Source organism: Amphiura filiformis, chromosome 15 (assembly GCF_039555335.1).
Source record: "Amphiura filiformis chromosome 15, Afil_fr2py, whole genome shotgun sequence".
Lineage (NCBI taxonomy): Eukaryota > Metazoa > Echinodermata > Ophiuroidea > Amphilepidida > Amphiuridae > Amphiura > Amphiura filiformis.
The window spans coordinates 27,998,273-28,014,814 of NC_092642.1; the positions used below are offsets into that span (position 1 = coordinate 27,998,273).

At 37.1% G+C, this 16,542-nt stretch overlaps 1 protein-coding gene across 4 annotated transcripts in view; it reads left to right on the top strand.

Moving 5' to 3' along the window:
- Positions 1-13,054, top strand: part of LOC140171448 (uncharacterized) — a 179,411-nt gene extending 166,357 nt beyond the window's left edge. For 3 of the 4 annotated variants that reach the window (XR_011861600.1, XR_011861603.1, XR_011861605.1), the window contains one exon: positions 11,575-13,054. The gene's annotated coding sequence lies outside the window, so the exon portion shown is untranslated. The remainder of the gene's footprint in view (positions 1-11,574) is intronic. The other variant, XR_011861601.1, reaches the window with a different exon arrangement.
- The last annotated feature ends 3,488 nt before the right edge of the window (positions 13,055-16,542 follow it).

A 16,542-nucleotide genomic window follows, 5' to 3' on the forward strand; every position in this document is an offset into this window, starting at 1 on the left:
AATGATGTCAACGTGTTGAGGCAGCTGTTTTGCACGGGCATCTATGTGGTGGCGTGTGTGTGTCGGCTGTGATGCGCCCTGAGTAATTTGATTTGATTATTTATCTTCGTTTACAATTTAAAGTTATTCCATGAGAGATGGGAAACCCCCTTACAAGACTTGGTGTTTTAAGACATTTTGGGCTCCCCCCCCCCATCACTGTAAACAAATTCAGGACTGGTTATGGAGTGGACATTCCCCTGGATTGTAAAGCGAATATCATTTTTGGAATTCCCCCAGGAAGTGTTGTAATGTGAAAGCTTAATGTTTATATTTTTCATTAAGAATTTCCAGATTACATCATATGTTGTGACAGCAGCAATTGGCTATTAATATAATGGGATTTTATTGTGTTTGGTATAATAAGAAAATGTAAACTACAGTGTTGTTGTGGGCTAGTTTGTGCATACAGTCCACATGCCTTCAAAGAAAGGAGATTGCGAACCAGTTATATCTTTTGTGTCAATATACTACTATCCAGTAATATCGGAGGATATCTAGAATACGTCAAAGTGTGTACCTCTTCCAAGAAAGGAATAGTCGTCTGTCGACTTGCTGAAGTGTGGTTTATGAAACAATATATCTGTCAATATTAGTAAAAACAGAGCGGATTAGGAGGCATGCCTGTTTTCCTGAAGAAATTGTGTGAAAGATGAAAAATAGCACCATTTTGGAGATAGTCACCTGTGCAACCAATTTATACAAAGGTTAAACGAGTCTTCAGTGTACTTTGCTGAACAGTGCATGATCTTCGCAGGACAAGTGAATCAGGATATAGTTAGAACTTTTTTTCTTCATTTCTTTCAGCTCATTTTGAATTGCTGATTTCCACGTAGTTTTTTGTTTCCCTCTTGGTCGTTACGTGTCGTTCGTATTCTTGAACAGCTTACTTTGCTGTCAGCAGGTGTCCTAACCAAAGGAGCGGCCTCGTCTTGATTTTATTACTCCACTTTTTTGTTTCCTTCTCAGGAGAAATCTTTGGAAAGTGTCAATTTCTTCCTCGGTTGATTTTTTTAATGTCCAGAATTCGCTGTTGTACAAGAAGATACTTTCTACGTAGGTGTTGAAAATTCCCAGTTTGTTTTTGAGTGTTACTTTTTTGTTTTTGAAAATGTGATTTAGTTTATTATAAGCTGCTATGATAAGACGCTTCCTTCTTGTGATATCGGATTTTTTGTCTAGAAGTGATCCGAGATGTTTACAGGATCTCCAACTGTCATCACCATTCCATTTGATTTTATGTTTTTCCGGTTTTTTTTCATTTGCATAGTTTAAGCCCGGGGGGTACTCAGTACAAATGACCATACGGGGACGTGCTGCAAATATGGGTAGCATTTTCAGCCTCTTGGTATATCAATGACCCCTTTTTCAAAGCATATTTTGGTATATGAATGGGTCCTTTTTTCAAAATTTTCTCAATTTTTTCAGAAAATAGCCCAATTTTTCCTTAATCTAGCCAAAATTTGTAAAAACTAAGACAATTTGGGTTAAATTCGGCCGACTTTTGGTATATCAATGGGTCCAAATTTCTTGGAAAATTGGTATATTTATGGGTCCACTTTCAAATTCTCAGTGGCACGTCCCTACCAAAACCAAACTTGAGTACCCCCCCCCGGGAGTTTAAGTTATCGTTCTTCAGCTGTTGGGGATGTTTTTTTACGTTTTCTATTTATTTGGTTTGTAATTTGTCTGTATAGTTATGACTTTCTGGTGTTTAGGAAGTAAATCTTCTGTAGCTGGTTTATTATTGTCATCAAGTGCTGCGGCAAGATAAAGTGTGAATAAAACTGGGCTAAGGCAATCACCTTGTGGCACTACGACGTTCGTGTTGATGGCGGGTCCAGTATTGCTTCCTATCTTGATCTGAAGTTCGACGTCCTTTATAAGTATTTTCATTATGTGTAGTTCGTCTTTGTCTAGTGCGTTTGACAGTATTTGGAATAGTTTTCCTTTGTCTGCCGTGTCGAAAGCTTTGCTCATATCAAGCATTTTAATGACAATTTCGATGTTATTGCTTTTTCTGCCAAGCATTTAAAGCTAAAGACATTTTCTGTGCTGCTTCTTCCAGGCCTGTATACTGCTTGAGAGTTTGGGATTCTTGAATAAAGTTTCTAATGAATCCGAGTTATTATGCAAATGCTTGATATTATTCTGAGAGTTGCCAGTAGAATTATCGGCCTGAGGTTTCTCTTAAGTGCACTTCATGCCAAAACTGGGTGAAAAATAGTATAGGGTGAAAACTTGGGGATTATTGTTGTTCAAATGAGTGATTTGCATGTTCACATATAATAGGTATACTAGGTGAATTCAAATTTGACATCAAATTGCATCGTTTTATATATCAAATTAAAGCCCTTGAGTAAACTAAGCCAAAACTGAAAACCTTTTTTTCATAGCACTTTCCGTAGCAAAGTTACATCTTGTCAAAGATTGACTTTCATCAAAAAGATTCAGCTAGCAAAATTCCCCAAAACGGCATTTCGGGGGTGTTTCTAGATCTTAGTCTCATGGCGATAGCAGCTTTTTTAATGGAACTGCTATCAAAATCCTCTAAAATTCCATGTGCGACTTGATTATCACCATAAAAATCATATATTTGGGTCAAGTGAAGTATAGAAAACATATTTATGTAGGTTTCCTTCACCCACCTATTCTCGAAAAAAATTCAAATTTCTATGTAAATATGCATTGTGTTGGGGCCCCGGTCTCGGCGAATTCGCTGACTAGTAAATGTGTTAACTAAGGTTTGCCTAGGTTACCTATATCATATAAATGACAATGTGCACCAAAATAAAAACCCTGTCAATGTTCAAATATTGTTGAAAATATGAAAAAGCACAACAGGGGGGACTAAAGAGAAAACATGATAGTTTAGTAGTTTTATTTTCCAAAAACACTCAACCAGTAAGATTGGTACATCTTGAATTTTGAAAACATCTAAAGTTCAATGTTTAAGTGCTCTGTCCTATTTTTGCTTGAATAGTTTTAAAACAATTGAGGAGAATGTGCATATGCAAATATTACTTTGGACACATAATATAAATCGCTGTTGCAGAAAAACAAAATGATTCGCAACAGTTTGTAGATTGAATTGTTTTAAGCTGATGATTGTCATGTAATAAATATTACTGTAAAAATGTGTATAATTTCCATAAATCATTGTAAATTTGGCTAAAAATGAAAGTGACTGCACATTTTTATCACTAATAGAGAATGATGTACATTTTGTATCAAAAAGTATTTATATATGTGACGTGTCATGTCAAAAGGAGACACTTTTGGGCAGGATCGTAAATGGAGAAATAGCCAAAAATCTGCCGGTGGGTGATTTGTTCACAATTTGGGTTTGTTGCGAATTTGTGATGTTATTAATGTTAAAAATGTTGTCTGATAGTTTCAGACCGGAATATAACTGGCATCTTGTATTTTTTGAGACATTTTTACACAGCCGTGACGTTAGTCACGGCTGTGTCTTTTTTCTTACAGGTTCTTACCTAGCTGGGGGGTTTTCAACCCCCCGAGCTAGGTACTGTTTTGCTATCCGATCTTTCTTCTTTCTTTCTTCTTTCTGGCAATAAATTTCAAAATGCTTCTACTTCTACATGTTACACCCTACAATTACGTAACTTGCACATATGTATTGGCTATATCCAGTGCCCATAGTGTCTAAACAGAATTGGAGTCAAATGTCATTAAAGGGGCATTTCCGGTATTTAACCAAATGTCTTCAAAATGCCTCTTCTGCCACATATTATATAGTACAATGATGTCATTTGCATATATGCATCGGCTATACCACACGCTTATAACTTGCATACAGAATTGGGGTCAAAGGTCATTAAGGGGGTAAAATCTTACAATTGTATTATCTGGACATCTGTAAGTGGTATGGGGCTCAAACTTGGTGACAACAAATCTCATGACCAGGGGAACATTTTGCAGGGGTCAGGTCAAAGGTCATACAGAGGTCAAATTTAAGAAATGCATTTCTTGTACATCTGTGAGGAGTACTGGGCTCAAACTTGGTGACAACAAACTTAATGATCTGGGGAACATTTTGCCGGGGTCAGGTCAAAGGTTATCTGGGGTCACATCTTAGAAATTTCACTTTCTGGATACCTGTAATGGGTATGGGGCTCAAATTCAGTAACAACAAATCTCATGACCAGGGGAACATTTTGCAGGGGTCAGGTCAAAGGTCATGTAGAGATCAAATCTTAGAATAGCTTTTCTGGACATCTGTAAGGGGTACGGGGCTCAAACTCAGAGACAACAGACTTGATGAACATTTTAAACATTTTGCAGGGGTCAGGTCAAAGGTCATCTGGGGTCAAAATTTAAAATTGCATTTTCTGGACATCTGTAAGGAGTACGAAACTCAAACTCTTTGACAACAAACGTCATGACCAGTGGAACATTTTTGGAACATTTTGCAGGGGTCAGATACCTCCACAACACCAACCCGCCCCAGCTAGGTTTGTGGTCTATGACCACCATTTGCCACTAGTTACACAGCCGTGACGTGAAATTACATCGATTTTGACCTAACTTGGTCACAATGATCATTGACCGTGCCCCTACATGTCACATGAAACTTGTGGGGTCAAAGGTCACGCAGAGGTCATAGGGGTCAAAAACGTGATTTCAACTAAAATTGCATCTTCTCCCACAACTTACGTATGACAGCGACGCCACTTGCACACATGAATTGTTATTACCCAATGTCTATGTGGTGTACACAGATTTGGGGTCAAAGGTCATTAAGGGGTCACTTCCGGTATAAAACGAAAAACCTTCAAAAATTTTTATTAGCTAAGTAAAACATAGCACAGTAACGGTATGTTCACATATGATCTGCAGTCACCCAATGTATATGTGGTATTTTTTTATTTGGGGTCAAAGCTCATTAAGGGGTTACTTCCGGTATAAAAAGAAATACCTTTAAAATGCATCTTCTTCCACAAATTATGTGGGACAGAGACGCCACTTGCACACATTCATTGTTATTACCCAGTGTCTATGGGGGTGTACACAGAGTTGGGGTCAAAGGTCATTAAGGGGTCACTTCCGGTATAAAACGAAATACCTTCAAAAAATTTTATTAGCTAAGTAAAACATGGGACAGTAACGGTATGTTCACACATGATCTGCAGTCACCCAATGTATATGTGGTATTTTTTATTTGGGGTCAAATCTCATTAAGGGGTCACTTCCGGTATAAAACGAAATACCTTTAAAATGCATCTTCTTCCACAGATTATGTGGGACAGAGACGCCACTTGCACACATGCATTGTTATTACCCAGTGTCTATGGAGTGTACACAGATTTGGGGTCAAAGGTCATTAAGGGGTCACTTCCGGTATAAAACGAAAAACCTTCAAAATGTTTTTATTTGCTAAGAAAAACATAGGACAGTAACAGTATGTTCACACATGAATTGTGGTTACCCAATTCATATGTGGTATTTTTTATTGGGGGTCAAATAACATTAAGGGATCACTTCCGGTCTGAGACGAAACACCTTCAAAATGCCCCTTCTGCCACAAGTTGAAGTAACATGGCAAAGTGATGCCACGTGCACACATGCGTTGACATTAGCCAATGTCTATGGGCGTTTTCATATATTTTGGGGTCAAAGGTCATTAAGGGGTCACAACACGGCTGTGTTCGTGGTCTTAGACCACAGCTAAGTCTAGTTTCTTCTTCTTCTTTCTGTCAACCATTACATTTGCTCTAGCACTCACATGCTTACATCGATTTTGACCTAACTTGGTCACAATGATCATTGACCATGCCCCTACATGTCACATGAAACTCGTGGGGACAAAGGTCACGCAGGGGTCACAGGGGTCAAAAACGTGCTCTCCACTAAAATGCATCTTCTCCTACAACTTACGTAGGACAGCGACCCCACTTGCACACATGCATTGTTATTACCCAGTGTCTATGTGGTGTACACAGATTTGGGGTCAGAGGTTATTAAGGGGTCACTTCCGGTATAAAACGAAAAACCTTCAAAAATTTTTATTTGCTAAGAAAAACATAGGACAGTAACGGTATGTCACACATGAATTGTGGTTACCCAGTTTATATGTGGTATTATTTTATTTGGGGTCAAAGGTCATTAAGGGGTCACTTACGGAATAAAACGAAATACCTTTAAAATGCTTCTTCCACAAATTACGTAGGACAGTGACGCCACTTGCACGCATGCATTGTTATAACACAGTATCTATATAAGGTCAGTAAGGGGTCACTTCCGGTATAAAACGATATACCTTCAAAATACCCCTTCTGCCACAAAAAGCATAGCAAAGTGATGCCACGTGGACACGTGCATTGACATTAGCCAATGTCTATCGGGTTTTCATATATTTTGGGGTCAAATGTGATTAAGGGGTCACAACACGGCTGTGTTCGTGGTCTTAGACCACAGCTAAGTCTAGTTCAAGTTAATTCCTACTCTCAACATTGTGTATAAAATCAAGTGACTCTTTACCATGGGAACACAGAAAGTTATGGTTTTGTGCATTTAGTCCCATTATTGTGCTATGCTAGAAATTGCATATTATTGTGTATGTACGAGAGACATTCAAAATGTTCTACCTCCACCATCAAATCTCTGTTATCTTATGTGCCAGGATATTGAAATTACCCACGATTAAACTTTAAATAAAAATTTAGTTAGTTAGAATGTGATTTTTAGTTGTTAAGATGGGTTGGATAAAGTTCATACAGATTTGGTACGTTGGAAACGGTTAAAAACTGAAGCCAAAAGTTTAGTAAGCATCATATTGTAGCTTTAGATAATCTCCATAAAAATGTTTTTAAGATGTGGTTGTCGGGATAAATATTTTGTTCTTATTTGAGTTCCCTGATATGTACTGGGACTTAAAAACAAAATAAAACATGTTTTATATGAGAAGAAAACATCAAAGAGTTTAACAGACACACTAATGTTAGTGAAATTTGTCAGATTTCGACTAGACCACGTTTAAGGGTAATTCGTAGTTATGTCCTAATTGACATGGAAATAAGATGAACAGTGTGTTAAGGTGGTATTTGAGGCATTTTGGAAGTGCTCTATTCATGTTTAAACAAACACTGATCAACACGCCTTTTTCTAATCGGACATACGATTTTCATAATACAAACATTTTAAATTTCTTTTTATTGTGTTGTTTTATCAATAATCAATATAGTTAATGAGCTAACATGACTTATGTAGCTAAAAACAGTGCATAAATGTTCATAATATATTTTTTATTTAACAGAATATTGGCTTCAAGCTTGGTCAAACTGCTCCTGATGACTTCCAGATAATTTATGCATAATTAGCTAGCCACCCTAATTTGCATAATTAATTTGCATTATGCAAATTAGCCCATTAATTATGCAAATTAGAGGGCGGCTTCACTATATAATACATTAAAACATAATTATTAGAAACACTTAGAGCAAGTTTCAAGGCAAAAGTATGCAAAATCAAAGTTCCCTGAACATTTGCATTAATTTTTAGCAAAATATACATATTAACTCATTAACTACATGTACATTGTTTATCGATAAAACAATAAGATACAAAGAAAATATAAATTGATATATTATGAACAACCTTATGTCCATTTGCTTCAAACATTAACAGGCATATATATTGGTCAGTGTATTCTCTATATTCTATTAATTTGTTTGAATTAAACATGCTCTGACCTTTTTCTAGTTTCCAGAAAACGCCTCAAATAAAGCAATTTAGTCATTTTCAGAAAGAAATCGTTAATGGTTTCCACATTAGATTTGGGCTTTTTAATCAAAATTAGCCTTTCTTTTCAGACCGTTTCCGACGTACCAAATCACAGGATTAGTCGAAGGCACTGAGAGTGATTTAAAGGGGAATTGCTTGTTTAAATGAGTTTCAAATATTTTCAATAATCGTATTGTGATAGAACTTTGATACAATATCATTAAATTTGTTACTAAATTTTAAGGTCATCTGATGTTATATTAGTAAAAGATCGTTGGATTTTTATAAAACATGGTAAATTTTATGTTGGTCATTTTAAGGTCATAAGGGTTCATCTAAGGTATAAAAAACAACTATAGATTGCTGGTCAAAAGAAAAAGTATTAAAAGTAACGTTCTGCATAATATCTGGTAACTTTGAAACTAGAAAGTTTCAGGAACTCATTTTGGACCTAGATTGAATTGTCAATTTAGCATGTTTATTTTTGTCCAGAAATCATTAAATTGAAATAGTGTACTTGTTACACCACTAAGTTGTTCTAGACTCAGTTAGTCATCATTTTTGTTTATGTAGAATAAAGGAAAGTACCATAATTGGTATTACCAATCATTCATTTCATTCGGCTGCGAAGCAGGCGACTACAAAGTTTCTCCATGTACTACGATCTGAAGCCAAAGTGGCAATGGCGTCTGGCAGTAGAAAGTTGTCAAAATCCCCCAACAGTTTTTGCACATAAGACAAGTAGGATGTTCTTTGCCTTCCAGGTCTTCTTTGACCATGTAATGGGGTGTAGAGAGCATATCTTCTGCATGGTTCATCTTCCTGCATCCTCAGGATATGTCCCAGGAATCGTAGTTGTCGTGATCTGACAGAGTTGATAAGAGGCACAGTGTTGGTGATGGTATAGACCCTTTCATTACTAACATGGTCAGTGCGCTTGATGTTCAGCATTATCCTGTAACATGATGTACCAAAAGCGTTGATCTTATTTTTCATGTCAGTAGATATCACCCAGGACTCGCAGCCATAGAGCAATACTGTAACACAAGTGGTGTGAAACAGCTTGACTTTTGTTGCAACAGTGATTGTTGGACTTCTCCACAGGTGCTCCAGTTTCCAAAATGTATACCAAGCAAGCGCCTTCCGTCGGGAGAGGTCACTGGTGCTAGAGCCCATCATGGATCCAAGATATTTGGTTGAACAGTGTGTTAAGGTGGTATTTGAGGCATAGGTGGTTCCAAACTATTTTAACCATAGCTGGATTAGATGAAGGATACTGAGTGGACACTGAATGGATAAAGGCTATAGTAAAGTGAGACATGGCAGAACACCTTGGAACTAAGACTAAACCTACCAGAATACAACACATGGTCTAACCGCACTGTTCTCCAGCAGTTTAAGGAACAAGTCCAGCCGGCACATAACTCACAAGGTGCTCTTGAGAGACCAGTATTAACCCTAACCTATCAAAGCCATGTAACACCTCCTATGCTCTTTATACAATATTCAGCACAAAACATGTATCCTCCTGGGAGCACCCAAAGGGAAATCCAACACCAGAAACATCACTGATTCTTTGCAACCGGGGTTGCAGGTGTTGGCAAAGGTAATTTTCAGCTCCCCGACACTGCAGCAGTGGCTCCCCGACACTGCAGCAGTGTCTCCCTGTGGGTACAGTCAACATTTAGAGTCAAAGTTTCGGAAGGTAATTTAGGGGTCATCCAAGGTCACCCAGGGGTCATCTGAGGTCAAATTACTAAAAACTGTCGTATGGGCATGACACTTAGTGGTTACAGTCAACATTAAGAGTCACATTTTGGAAGGGCATTTCAGGGTCACCCAGGGGTCATCTGAGGTCAAATTACTAAAACTGTCGTATGGGCATGAAAATTGGTGGGTACAGTCAACATTTAGAGCCAAATTTTTGGAAGGTCATTTTTGGGTCATCCAAGGTCACCCAGGGGTCATCTGAGGTCAAATTACCAATATTCTGTAGGGAAATAAAGCAACACGTACCTTTTCAATTTGTTGAAATCAAATTAATTTAAAAAAAAAATAAGATGTAGAAATTTACTCTTTAAGACTCTTTACTCTTACTCTTTAAATTTACTCTTTAAATTTACTCTTTACTCTTTACTCTGGCTCTCATCCAAAGACCCCATTTTAAAGAAGCCATATTCTCACTGGGCCTCAAGGAAGAACAGATGGTTAATTGTCTTTTCAACTGATTGAGTGTCCCAGGTTAAAGAAGAAATAAAACAAACAAACAAATCACCCAATGTTCCCCCTAATTTAGATCCAAACGGTGCACCTCTCACCCAATGACCCCATATTTTGTACATTTTGTTCTCACAGAATGCCAACAAAAATCATGCTCTCATCCACCTTCTGATCCCATATTTTTTTATATTTTGCTCTCACCGAATGCCCTTTACTTTGAAAGTGCCAGCCCTACACCTATATCCATTTCATATTGAAGTACCCCATCCCTAGGCCAACAGCATGCTTGACACATTTGGCATAATCTAGCTCTTTTGTCACAATTGCGGACCTTCCTATTTACGTGAGTGTCCTTGAGCTTCCTTGCACTTATGCTTCAGTGGTATCACGGGTAAAGACTCAAATATCATGAATATATAGCCCGACTAGACTCCGGTAATGTTTAAGTTGCTGCAAGGAAAATCTATAGGATTCTTAGTCTTCAAATGATAGTGGCTAGTAGATGATTGCGTTTTGAACCAAATACTATACACAAGGTCATTTTTATGTTACTCATTGACCCATTACGGTGTTATACTTTTTTTTTTTTCTTTACTTCTTTTCCGCCTATTTCTGAAAAGTCGATCAAATACATTTTGGTATATAAAGAAACCTTTTTAAAATTGTTAGCTTTAATAAACCAAAACAATTCGGCTCACAACTTTTGAAGATATGCCCTTTTAAAGACAAGTACCCGTTTTTCACCCTGTCCACGGACAGCAAACAGAGTGGTTGGAATGGGTCCTGCTGTGGAGTGACCTGCAAGATCACCAGACCTCACAACACTTGATTTCTTCATTTGTTGCAAAATCCAAGATCTTTGCAAACGTATTACTGCTATATTCGCAAGTATCCAGCGCACAAGGATATATGCATCACAATTGATGCAATGAGGACTAGGGCTGAAACCGGTATTCGTCAAGGAGGCAACCAGGTAGAGGGCAGAGCAGCACAGTAAACTCACTTCAAAAGAACCAAAGACAAAGTAAACAGACCTTTTCAGGGCTACCTTTTATTCCAAAAAAGAGAAATGACTAACATGTTGTCAACAAAAAGAAAGCAAGAAACCTAATAAAGTAAGAAACATAATAAAACAAAAAGGCATAAAATAACCGAGAAAAACATAAGTAATTGCAAGTATAGCAAAAGAAGTCCCATCCCACATCAATTTCGCCCAAATTAATGACACTTAGTAACAAAATAAACATAATTTTTAAACCCAAGCTAGTAAAGAAACCAACTAAAGGTGATCTTCTTTTAGCCAAGATATTACTGATTGTATTGTATATAACATTTGTGCCATAACTCTTTTAGTTTTTCCCTGATAAATCCAAATGCATATGTATAAATTTTATTGTTACACCCTGAATTGTTACAGGTGTATTGGTACACCCTATATGCAATGCGCAGTCCGTGTGCAGCATCTAATCATTAATTATCAATACGATTTGATTTTGTAAAGTATGCAATATTTGGGTTTAAAAATATAGAATATTATTAATAAACATATTAATTTGTGTTGTATCATTTCAGATATGTTGATCCACTGATGAATCTACAATTGGAAATGAACGTTGAACCATCAGTGAGGGTTGTGGTCTTGAACTCATGTGGATCCATTGAAGGACATCTTCATCTTTGGTAAAATTTACTTTCATGGTGCAATAGTACATAGTGTACCATATTTTGATCTACATTTTGTTGGATTCATGTAAACTTAACTTCACTCTGTAAATACATGTAATACAAGTTACAATCAGCAGCCGAGGGAAATGAAACTTTTGAAACCATTTTCCTGTGCATTTTGTGGCATCAAGCATTATTCTTTGGACAAATGGAAAACCCATGTTAATAGACATATGCTCAAGTATGTGTGGGCTCATAGATGCAAAAGTGGTTTTTGTCCGAAAAGCTTATTAAAAAATAGGGAGCTGCTAGGATATTTGCATAACCACAGAAAGCTATGGTACTACCGGTTTAAAAAGTTGAACGTCAGTGAGAAACCCTATCAGTGTGAGTACTGTCAGAAACGTTTTTTAAGTAAGGATTATCTGAAAGTGCACGTCAGATTTCACACCGAAAAGAAAACCCATCAGTGTGAGTACTGTCAGAATTTTTTTACATTCAATTCTGTTTTGCAAAGACATATCAGAATTCACACCAAAGAGCAAGCCAATCAGTGCGAGTACTGTCAGAAATTTTTTATAGAGAAACGTGATTTAAAATTGCATATGAGAATCCATACTAAAGAGAAACCCTATGAGTGTGAAATCTGTCAGAAACGTTTTACAAGGAAATTTGGTATGCGCAAACATGTGAGAATTCACACAAACGAGAAACCCTTTCAGTGTGAGTACTGTCAGAAATATTTTCATGACAAGTATCGTCTGAAACAGCACTTGCTAATCCACTCCAATGAGAAAGCCTATCAGTGTGGGTATTGCCAGAAATGTTTTAAACGGAATTTTGATCTGGCAGTACACATCAGATTTCACACCAAAGAGCAACCTTATAAGTGTGAGTACTGTCAGAAATGTTTTGCCACAAAGAGTGATTTGCAAAGACATGTGCGAATTCACACCAATGAGAAACCTTATCAGTGTGAATACTGTCAGAAATGTTTTATACAGACTAGTGGCCTGAAAACACACATGAGAAAAATCCACACCAACGAAAAACGTACACCCTATCAGTGCGAATATTGCCAGAAATTTTTTAAACAGAATGTTGATCTTGTGAACCATATAAGAAATCACACCAAAGAAAAACCCTTTCAGTGTGAGCACTGTCCAAGATGTTTTGCCCAAAAACATCATCTTGTGGACCATATCAGAACTCACACCAAAGAGAAACCCTATCAGTGTGAGTACTGTCAGAAATGTTTTTCACAGAAAAGTTCTTTGAAAAGACACATGAGAACTCACAGAGTGACCCTGTCAGTGTGAGTATTGTCACAACTATTTTGCCCCAAAACAATGCTTGCAGGCCATTTTAAAATTCACACCAAGGTGAAAGAAAAAAACATCAGTGTGAGTATTGTCAGAACTATTTTGCCCCAAAACAATGCTTGTAGGCCATTATAAAATTCACACCAAGGTGAAAGAAAAAACATATCAGTGTGAGTATTGTCAGAATGCTTTTTGCAAAATAGCTATCTGCAAACCAAAGAGTACTGTCAGAAATTTATTGCTGGCAGAATTAAGTTACCTTGTCATGCTTGTGGGATCGCACTACTATCTAAGTTCCTATTCTTTTATGTGTTTAAACGCACTGAGGAATTCATCATTTTCTCATACTATACATCATTTTGCTAAAAGTTTATGATATATATATTCTACCCTATAGAACCTGCCATTGTTGGGAAGTTGAGTGGCTTGATTTTCTGCGGTAGTGCTTCAAACACGATGCACACAATACCAATCTCTACAGCACAGCGCCTTTATGTTGTGACATCATTTGCCGAATTTAACCCAAAAACGGTTCTAAAATTCTAGAATTGTGATATTTTTAATATTTTTATGCTTTGGTAGTGAGAAAAACATTTATAGAGCTCAACTTTCACAAAATGACAGTCTATAATACTGAATTTATTAATTGTTATTAAAGTTGTGTTAAACAATTCATTGATTTTAGCACTGGTAGCATCCATTACTACTTGTAGACAGAATGTCAGGAAAGGTGACCTTCACGCTGTGGGTGGTCTTCCTGTGCTTTTGAATGGGACAGCAGTAAGCATGGCCAATTTTTACACCAAAAGGTTTGATTTTTTCTAAGTTTAGTAAATATTTTTTTAATTAAGTCAAGGGCAGACAGCCCTGCTGAATAATAAACTACCTTGAGTAACATTCATGAAAATTATCAAAAATGTGCCTATTCTTTTGTGTGTATGGTCCATCACCTGTCACTTGGTAGTCTTATATTTACAGTTTAATGGTGCTGCCCATGGCCACTTGATGAATTGTTTAATTTGAATTAATCAATTCGATATTATAGACTGAATACATCGGCTGTCATTCCAAAATTTTTTACCCATTAAAATCAACCAGGTAAACCAGGTATGGAAACACTAGTTGTTATTCCTTCAGTCAGATAGGCGGGGACCTGATATAGTGGTGTGATCTATCGCGTGTGTGCCACACCTGAATTCACACTAAAGAGAAATGTTGACATTATGTTTTGTTACCTGGGGAGATTTGATCATGTCTCACCTCCTTTTTCAACCAAATCGACGGTAATAACTCTTGTAGTGAGGATCAATATTTAACCACAAATTGCCTCAAGCAAACCTCACTTCCTGGGAACCAAACACCACACAAGGTCATTTTTATGTAACTCATTGACCCATTTGTGTTATATACTGCCTCTAGCTATAATGACATCCTTGTGATCTGGTCAACTCATTGACAGATGTAAACCTCAGGAGGGAATTCAATTTTTGATCAATTCTCACCAGGTAGTGAAACGTAATGAAAATGTGAATATAGTCAAAAGTGTTTGTTTTTAAATATCATAATGCTTAATAAACTAGAATTCATGCAAAGGAAAAAAAACACTTTCAGTGTGACTGTACATTTTCTATATACCGCAACCACTCGGGTATAAGCCCACCCCCTAGACGGCAGATTTAACTTCGAAAATGGGGATGGGCTTATAACCGGGGAAGGGCTATTGCTTGAATTTAAAGATAAGTACAATCACCCCCCTCCTATTTGTATATGTCCAATGTGCCAGTAATTTCTATCATCTATGTCAATTTCTTAAAATAATAAGTGTGGAATGTTAATTATCAACTGGTACTTTTTTATATTTGTTCTTAAATATGAGAGCAAAGCATTGATTTGATTTAAGAACTTGGCCAAAATTAAGTATACAGGGCTTATACTTGAGTGCACCCTTGTTCCCAGAATGTTTTGAAAACTAGGGGGTGGGCTTATAGCCGAAGGTGGGCTTATACCCGGGTGGTTACGGTAGTTCTAGAAATAGGCTTTTTTATGACATAAGACCTACAAAAGACCGGGGGGTACTCAGTAGAAATGACCATATGGGGATGTGGTGCAAACATGGCTAGCATTTTCAGCGTTTTTTTTTAATATCAATTACCCCTCTTTTTAGACCAATTTTCAAACTATTTTTTGAAAATAGCACAATATTGCCTCACTATAGCCAAACTTTTTTGAAATTTCTCCAAAAATTAAGATAATTTGTGTTGAATTTTGCCAAAATTTGTGAATTTTGGTTTATCGATGGGTACAAATTTCTTGAAAATTAGTATATTGATTGACTGTCCACTTTCAAATTCTCATCGGCACACCCCAACCCAAATCAAACTTGAGTATCCCCTGGACAAAAGAAACCATAACTATTAATAGTTTGGCTTATGATTTTGCATATTTGAACGTGTTCCTAAAATTTTCCTACACCTTTTTAGGGTGTAATATAGAAACGGCGCCCAAAATATCTGTGCCAAAAATCACTTGCCCCCCCTTTCGACCTGCCAAAAATTGCTTGACCCCCCCTTTCGACCTGCCAAAAATGCTTTCCCCCCTTGGCCTGCCAAAAAATCATTGCCCCCTATAATTCACCACCCCGTGGTTGCACATAATCATTGCACCCCCTTAGGGGTCGTAAGACCAGGCTCAACTGAAAACGTCTTTCCCGAAACATGGCTACCATTAGCATCGACTGAGGCTTCATTAGCCTGTGGGCCAGGCTTGTAGGATTAGCTCCAGGTTTCGGTAAAATTTGCATTTCTTGAAGTCTTCTCGAGCTGTAGTCTACGCAAGCCTATTAGGTCAGGCTTTTCTTGGCCCTGCCTCTGAGCAGGTCTTAGGCCAATAAAGTCTTGGTCTATTTCAATTTACAAATTGTTTAAATAATTGTAATGCAAAGTGTTTCTTTCATATTTTTGAGAACAGATGGTGTCTTTTAATTAACACGAGTAATGTTAGATTTAGGTGAACATTTCACCATTTTATTTTAATGTTCATGCGAGTTAGTTGAAAAAAAATGCTGTTGCTATCGTGATGAGTAAAAAGCATCATTCATACGTCAGGTGGAAATAAAATACTACATAAAAGACACAAACACAGAAAAAATAGTCTTTCATCAAGTACGAGTTGTGTATGGTATTAGCCTAGCCCAAGCATAAGAATGTAGGTCTAGGTTAGTGTTTGCGCTGGTAACAGTGCGACAATGAGACGGCAACCTTGATGGTAAACAGTGAAGCACATGCACATGTACCTCCAACTGCCTATACACTAATTAAAGCCATATTATAACATTTGCTGTTGAGGACGCCCTCACTGATTTTTTAAAATTCATTTTTTACACAATTATATTGTACTTTATTAAACCAATATACCCTGCAAAAATCAAGACTCTAGGTGCTGTAGTTTTGTCAAAATCCGATATTTTGAATAAAGCGCCGGAACCGGCGTCTTATTATTACGATGGAATTATTAGTCGAACGCATACACGATGTTCATAACACACAGTGCGGGA